Below are 9,263 nucleotides of genomic sequence, written 5' to 3' on the forward strand. Positions count from 1 at the left end.
TTTTAAAAATGTAAAACCTTCTCTGAAGCGCCAAATTTTTTTTAGAATGTGAAACCTTTGCAGGGGTGCCAACTGTCTCTGTTAAAAAAGTAAAACTTTCCCGGAGGCCCCAAATGTGTTTTTTTTTTAATATGAATCTTTCTCGGGGGTCCCAACTGTCTTTTTTAAAAATGTAAAACCCTCTCGGGGGTCCCAAACGTCTTTTTAAAAATGTAAAACCTTCTCGGGGGCCCCAAATGTCTTATTTAAGAATGTGAAACCTTCTCAGAGATCCCAACCGTCTCTTTTAAAAATGTAAAATCTTCTCGGGGGCCCCAAATGTCTTGTTTAAGAATGTGAAACCTTCTCGGGGGTCCCAATTATCTGTTTTAAAAGTGTAAAACCTTCTCGGAGGTCCCAATTAACCTTTTTAAAAATGTAAACCTTCTCTGGAGCGCCAAATGCTTTTTTTAGAATGTGAAACCTTCGCAGGGGTCCCAACTGTCTCTGTTAAAAATGTAAAACCTTCTCGGAGGCCCCAAATGTCGTTTTTTTACACATGAAACCTTCTCGGGGATCCGAACTGTCTCTTTTAAAAATGGAAAACCTTCTCTGGGGCGCTCAATGTCTTTTTTTAAGAATGTGAAACCTTCTTGGGGGTACCATCTGTTCTTTTTTAAAGAAGGCGAGAGAAGTTCTGTCGAAATAATTTTCGACCATTTTCAAAAATTACCGAAAATTACCTAACCTGACCTGATTTGATCGGATCTGAAATGCCCTGATCTGACTTGACCTGACCTGATCTGATGTGACTTGACTTGATCTCACTTGGCCTGATCTGACCACCTTCGAAAATTACCTAAAAACAATTTGCAGAAATTATTTTCGGCCCCATTTCTTCGAAATTCTTGCCATTTTTCTAGAATCGCTCATGGAAATATGGACATTTTTATTATTTTTAACACAAATTTACTTTCAAACCAAATATTTCGAAAATTTAAAACACAGTTTTTCAACATCTACATCAAAAAATCCTTAAATTAAAATATGTAAAAGGCACGAAAACAATGTAAAAAATTGAAGAATTCTCGAGGATTTTATTGGTTTTCAACAAATTGGACTTAATACTACATATTACTAATTGAACTAATAATAGCTGCTTTTCTTTGTACACTCTAAACGTGTTAGAAAAATTCTTGAATGCGGAAATCTAATTCCTAAATTATAGTAGTTTAATCCGTACCTATATTTACAAAGTAATCTGTATCTCATTACAAAGTACCGTACTTTCAAATGACCATGCAATAACACGATTCCATTCAGCAAAACTCAGAAAGCGACAGTTTTGGAAAAAAATCATTGTCAACATATAATAAAAATATCCACTCAATTTTTGCTCGATTTTCATAGTCCACTGATCCTCATTTAAATAAATCACGGTGTAATTATCCAAAAGCCTAAGTAAGGAGAAAGTGTAGGAAGCCACAAAAACATAAAAAGATCGCAAATTTGATTTTTCTAAACACGGGAAACATAAACAACACTGCAACGAAAATTCCCTCTTCCAAAAACGTTTAATTACCTCCATCTCTCTCCAAGCACTAAAATTTTCCAAATCTGAATATAGATCAAAACTATGCAATCGCCTTATTAATACCCACCTCTAACCGCTTCTGACTCAAATTACTCCACCATTTTCATTAGTATTTAATCATTATTAGCCAGAGGGGGCACATTATTTCATAATTCAACGAAAATTTATTTCTGCTGCTCTCGTTTAAGGTTCATTTCGGAGATGCTAATCGATGTTTTATTAATGAGAATAATGAGCGTCGAAAGCATGCGTGCAGAGATTTCGTCATCGTTACCTGAACAGTAGTTCGAAAGCGTTCAAAGTTTTAGAAAAAAATGTCGATAAAAAATAATAATAAAACCGCAAGGTGACGCAAGCTCCGGTAATCCTTTTCAGCGGTAGGTATAAATCATCAAATATGCATAATGGAGTTATTAAATTCAAAGAAAAATGTCGCGTCATACCTGAGAATGTCTCCTTTACCGTACCTACCGATTTACAGCACTTATTTTATAATGTTTATTATATTACGAATTATGAACCATAAATATTTTATTTGCGGTGAAAAATATTTTGTGGGAGTTTTATGAACGAAAAATGATGATCTCTTCATTCCTAAATTACGACCTTTTGTACACTGTTTATTTACAGTTAACAAATTTACATTTTATATTATATTATAAGTATGGATACAATGTAGTTTTTGCGGACGATAAAAGCTTTTAAGAGTGGCGGTGGGCGGCGAAATTTGGAAACGTCGGTTACAATAAAAGCTATTAAATTATTATTATTTATATAATATTATTCATTCCAGAAAAAAAGTAAAGGTGTGTTAATTTTGCAACTTCATTGTGACTGTTTTAGCTCTGTTTGTCTCTGTATATATTTGTATTGGTTTGATGGAAGCGGTAATAACAGGCTTGGTTAGTTGATTCGTAGCAAACCTACCTTTATTTATGTTAGCTTACATTAGCTTATATTACCGTTCAAATTTCAGTAATTTGTGGCAATCATTCTTGGCAGGGATTATTAGCTGTGTAATTAATTAATTAATTCTAGAAACCTAAAATCAAGCGAGAATTGAGTCATCATGTATGTGTAAAAATGCAACAGATAAAAATAGTGTTGCTTACACAAAAATGAATTTCCAATTTTTTCGTCAAAATTTTGGTGTCAATTCTGTCAATTTTTGTGTTTAAAGAATCAGTTTATTTCCAGAAATGAGTAAGTTTGTACACAAATGATTAAAAAATAAGTCTACCTACGATTAGAACTATGCTCAAAACAGTGTAAGTGCTCATTTGGCCATTTAAAATTTTGTTAATAAATGCCATATACATATTTCAAACTTTTCCCATGTAACTTCTTGGAAATTTGTGGGTATAATATGTGTGGCGTCACCTTTTCGTTCTTGGAAGTTAAATGTACAGGGTGTCCCGCGCATTCGTAGTGGAAGAGCACCTGTCAGGGTTAAAATTTATGCAAACCTCACATATTTCTTAAGAGTTCTTTTAAGTCCTAATTAACACATTGAAAAATATATTTTTACTCTTTTAACAAAACTACCTGTATAGTATATAAATGGGTGAATTTTTATTTATAATTACGCTGTTTTTAAATTTATTCACTTGTTCAAGGATTTATATAATACATTAACATTTCTTAAATTATAGCAAAAGTCAAAATTAGTTCATGTTTCTAACTTTTTTAACCTTTTAATAGGAGCATAAACATGTAATAATCTCAAGAACTCTTCAAAATAAGAGTAACAAGTATGGGTTCGCTGGAAATATCTTTCAGTTTACCAATAACATAAAAAAGTATTCTATTAACAAAAATGCATACGACGTCATAATTTCAAAGGGAATGACATTACAAGTGAGTAGGACAACTTTAACAGAGCGAAATTAAAAATACTGTTACGAAAGAAACCCATAGGCCGCCCCGGTACGACGCCTATGGGTTGTAGTATGCACGGCGATGATGACTCACCGAACATCTAGAAGGAAAGTATGGGTTTAAATAGAGGCCACTTTCAAGTTGCGTCGGAATTATTTTGTAAATAATCGCTCTGTAATTAGTCGTGTAAATTCGACTTACTAAGAAATAAATTGTTGAGTTTTACCTACGCCAATTTTAATTACCGATCATTGTAACAATACAATCGATTTGTTTTCTCGTTTTCGAGAAATACCATTAGTTTTGAAATTACTGAATTTAATCCATCATTAGTGGACTTACTGTATACAATTTGATAAATTAACTTTTTTTGCCTACTATAAATCCTAACAAATACGATATTTTTAAAACCATCATACAAGCTTATATAGGTAGAGAAAATTAAAATGTACAGAATTAAAAAAAATATATAATGTGAACCTGTATAAAAAGATTATAAATAACATTGTTAAATTTTTCATAATTTTATAAAAGTATCACAATAAAACAAAATTATGCTAAATATTATTTTAAATACAGGATATATCATATATAACACTGGAAGTTGTATAAAAAATTATTTTTATTCATTTTACTGTAATACGGTCCATCCGGCGACTGGCTACTTTGATGTTTTTTTCGACGTTTCATGACCTCGTTTTCGTCTGCTTGAAGAACTATTAATTATTATTATTTTCTTGTAGATTCTGATATTTCGAAAATATTGTTCAAAAATCTCGAAAACTCCAAAGTTTTTTTTAAAGAATTTAAAAGGATCTCAGGGATTCCTAGTATTTTTCTAAGAAACTTAACGAATCTCGATGACCCGTAGTGTGTCCTTTTAAAGAATTTAAAGGAATCACAGGAAATCCTAGTGCTTTTTTTTAATTTAAAGGAATGTCGGGGGTCCTTCGTGTTTTTTTAACTTGAAAGAATCTTGAGGGACATTGGTGGCTATTTTCTTAACATAAAGGATCTCAGGGCAACTTTTCTTTTTAATTTAGAGGAATCTCCGGGTTCCTAGTGTTTTTTTTTTTGAAGAATTTAAATAATCTCGAGAGTTCACAATGTTTTTTTTATAACCTAACCCGACCTGACTTAACTTGACCTGAGCTGACTTACTTGAATTGGCCTGACCTGACTTGGCCATACTTGATCTGATGTAGAAAAAAAGTGATTTAAGTTGATTACTACAAAAATTTACCACTTTAGAAATGTTTTAAGTTTCTTGTTATCGAAATAAGTCTACACCATATTAAGAAAAAAAGACAAAATGTAGCCCCGCCCACCCGCCCGATCTCAATTGTGATGACTATTTTTATTCGACGTGAGCCAAGGGGACGAAGCTTAACTGCAAAATCCTTATTTATTTACGAGAAATTAACATGTTTTTGAGTATCGTGTTGTTCAAAGAATGCTATGTAAATTCAGAAAAAAATAAAGGCTCCGCCCATATCCACACCAATCTCAATTCTCAATTGTGATGAATTTTTCATTCGTTGTCAGATCTAGGGGCGGGGCTTAATTGAAAGATCCATATTTGTCATTAAGAATTTACCATTTTCAACATGTGCTAAGTCTCTTGTTCTGAAAAGACAACTACGTATATCAAGAAAAAAGGTAAAATATAATTTATATTTTTTGAGGAATTTTCGACAAATTTCCCAAAAGTGAATTTTTTCCAACACCCCTCTTCAAACTTCGACCCATTTGCACTTCCGTGCTCGTTGCTTGGATAACTCCAACCGTCTTTCCAGAATCACCTATTGAAAAATTACAATTTTCGAAATTTTTAAAAAATTTGGCAAATTGCAATTTTTGAAATTTAAAAAAAAAAGATTTTAAAACCGAAAATTTTGAAAATTTTGCTTCGGGACCATTAACATGGTATATTTTTGGAATCATCTCGACTGCGACTCGATCATCATATATTTCAGATTTTTTTTTTTTCCTTCTTCAAATTTCGACCCATCTTTCACCATTTTTGAAACTTAATTACATACCGTTTTTGTGGATTTCGAGCTCTACAATTCACTTCTGACCTCGTTATTTTGAGAATTCCAACCCTTTTCCCACAATTGGCCGTTGAAATATCGAAATTTTTGGAGTTTTTAAAAGATTTGATTGAAACCCGAACATTTTGAAAATGTAGCGCGATGAATATAAACAAGTTATATTTTTGGAATCAACACGTTGAAATCTGCATCTCTGAATTTTTTGAGAATTTTGAGACAACTTTTTTTGAAATGAAACTTTTCCCCCTTGTTCAAATTTCGAACCATTTTTTACCATTTTCGTAACATTACTACATACTTTTTGTTATAGATTTCAAGCTATAGAAGTCAATTCCGATCTCGTTTCTTTAATCACTTCAACCGTTTTTTTTCAGAATCGCCTAAATGAAAAATTACAATTTATGGAATTTTTAAAAAATTTGATTTTAAAACCGAATATTTCTAAAATATTGTTCCGTGGCCATAAACGTGCTAAATTTTTGGAATCAGCACGTCCGTGATCTACATTTCTGAATTTTTTCAGAATCTTTAGACAACTTTTATAAAACTGAAATTTTTCCAGTGGTCCCCCCTTCTTCAAATTTCGGCCAATTTTTGACATTTTCGAAACTTAACTAAACACATTTTCTTGTAGATTTCGAGCTCTAGAACTGACTTCCGGCCTCGTTTCTTTGATGACTCCAATAGGTTCTCCAGTATCGTCCTTTGAAATGTCGAAATTTTTAGAAAATTTCAAAAATTCGCATTTCGTACCGATTTTTGTCAAAGTGAAATTTTTCCAATGGTTCAAATTTCGGCCTATTTTTGACATTTTCGAAACTTAACTAAATACATTTTTTGTGGATTTCGAGCTCAAGAACTTACTTCCGACCTCGTTTCTTTGAGAATTTCAACGATTGGTCGATGAAATATCGAAATTCTTGGAATTTAAAAAAGAAATTGACTTAAAGCCTAACATTTTGAAAATGTTGCGCGAATATAAACAAGCTACATTTTTGGAATTAGCACGTCGGGAACTACATTTCTGATTTTTTTGAGAATTTTGAGACAAATTTTTCCAATGGTTCCCCCTTTTTCAAATTTCGACCCATTTTTCACCATTTTCGAAACATAACTACATACATTTCCTTGTACATTTCAAGTTCTAGAAGTCACTTTCGATATCGTTTCTTGAATCACTTCAACCGTTTTTTCAGAACCGGCCGCTGAAATTTCGAAATTTTTGGAATTTTTTAAAAATTTGATTTTAAACCCGAACAGTTTGAAAATGTTAAAATGTTAAGCACGCTATATTTCTGGAATCAGCACGTTGAGATCTACATTTCTGAATTTTTTGAGAATTTTTAGATAACTTTTAGAAATGAAATTTTTCCTTCTTCAAATTTCGACCCATTTTTGACTATTTTCGAAATTTAACTAAATACATTTTCTGGTAGATTTTGAGCTGTACAACTCACTTTTGACTTTTTCCCCATCGGGTGTCGAAATATCGAAATTTTTGGAATTAAAAAAAAATTATTTTAAACCCGCACAGTTTGAAAATATTGCGTGATGAACATAACACGCTACATTTTTCGAATCAGCACGCCGAGATCTACATCCCAAAATTTTTGAGAATTTTTAGGCAACTTCTTTAAAAATTACATTTTTCCATTCTTCAAATTTCGATTAATTCTTCTCCATTTTTGAAACTTATCAAAATACATTTTCCTGCAGATTTCGAGCTCTAGAACTTCCTTTCGATCTCGTTTCTATAGTCATTCCAACAGCTTTTCCCGATCGGGAGTCCAAATATCGAAATTTTTGAAAATTTAAAAAATTTGACTCTAAAGACGAACAGTTTGAAAATGTTGCCCGATGAACATAAACACGGTATATTTTTGGAATCAGCACGCCGAGATCTACATCTCCAAATTTTTTGAGAATTTTTAGACAACTTTTTTAAAAATGGGATTTTTCCTTCTTCAAATTTCGACCCATTTTTGACCATTTTAGAAATTTAACTAAATACATTTTCTTGTACAACTCACTTTTGACTTTTTCCCCAATCGGGGGTTGAAATATCGAAATTTTTGGAATTAAAAAAAAAAAAAATTGATTGCACAGTTTGAAAATATTGCACGATGAACATAACACGCTATATTTTTTTAATCAGCACCCCGAGATCTACATCCCAAAATTTTTTGAGAATTTTTAGACAGCTTCTTCAAAAATAAAATTTTTCCATTCTTCAAATTTCGATCCATATTTCGCCAGTTTCGAAACTTAACTAAATAGATTTTCTTGTGGATTTCGAGCTGTAGAACTCACTTCCGACTCCGTTACTTTGATAACTACAACCGTTTTTTCCAGCATTATCCAGTGAAACATTGCAATTTTTGGAAATTTTAAAAAATTTGATTTGAAAACCGAATATTTGCGTGGCCATATACATGCTACATTTTTGTGATCAGCACGTGGAGATCTATATTCCAGAATTTTTTGTGGATTTTGAGACAACTTTTTCAAAAGTGAAATTATTCCAACACCTGCAAAAAAATCATCCATTGAAGAATTGCAATTTTTGGAATTTTAAAAAAATTTGACTTTAAAACCGAATATTTCGAAAATATTGCTCCGAGACCATTAATTTTTTGCTACATTTTTGGAATCAACGCGGCGAGACCTATATTCCAGAATTTTTTGAGGATTATTAGATAATTTTTTCAAAAATGAAATTTCTTCAAATTTCGATTAATTCTTCTCCATTTTCGAAACTTATCAAAATACATTTTCCTGCAAATTTCTAGCTCTAGAACTTACTTCCGACCTCATTTCTGTAGTCGTTTCAACAGCTTTTTCAGATCGGCTGCCGAAATATCGAAATTTTTGGAAATTTAAAAAAAATTGACTCTAAACACGAACAGTTTGAAAATGTTGCGATGAACACAACACGCTATATTTTTGGAATCAGCACGCCCAGATCTACAGCCCCAAATTTTTTGAGAATTTTTAGACAACTTTTTTAAAAATGAAATTGTTCCTTCTTCAAATTTCGACCCATTTTTGACCATTTTCGAAATTTAACTAAATACATTTTCTGGTACAACTCACTTTTGACTTTTTCCCCAATCGGGGGTTGAAATATCGAAATTTTTGGAATTAAAAAAAAAAAAGATTTTAAACCCGCACAGTTTGAAAACGTTGTGCGATGAACATAACACGCTATATTTTTGGAATCAGCACGACGAGATCTGCATCCCAAAATTTTTTGAGAATTTTTAGACAACTTAGAAAGTAAAATTTATCCATTCTTCAAATTTCGATCCATATTTCGCCATTTTCGAAACTTAACTAAATAGATTTTCTTGTGGATTTCGAGCTGTAGAACTCACTTCCGATTTCGTTACTTTGATAACTCCAACCGTTTTTTCCAGAATTATCAGTGAAACATTACAATTTTTGGAAATTTAAAAAAATTTGATTTGAAAACCGAATATTTCTAAAACATTGCTCCGTGGCCATAAACATGCTACATTTTTGTGATCAGCACGTGGAGATCTATATTCCAGAATTTTGTGTGGATTTTGAGACAACTTTTTCAAAAGTGAAATTATTCCAACACCTGCAAAAAACCACCCATTGAAGAATTGCAATTTTTGGAATTTAAAAAAAAATTGATTTTAAACCCGAATATTTCGAAAATATTGCTCCGAGACCATTAATTCTTTGTTACATTTTTGGAATCAACGCGGCGAGACCTATATTCCAGAATTTTT

The sequence above is a fragment of the Zophobas morio genome, unplaced genomic scaffold (genome assembly GCF_036711695.1).
Source record: "Zophobas morio isolate AGI-343-1 ecotype UQ-CSIRO unplaced genomic scaffold, CSIRO_AGI_Zmor_V1 ptg000031l, whole genome shotgun sequence".
Classification (NCBI taxonomy): domain Eukaryota; kingdom Metazoa; phylum Arthropoda; class Insecta; order Coleoptera; family Tenebrionidae; genus Zophobas; species Zophobas morio.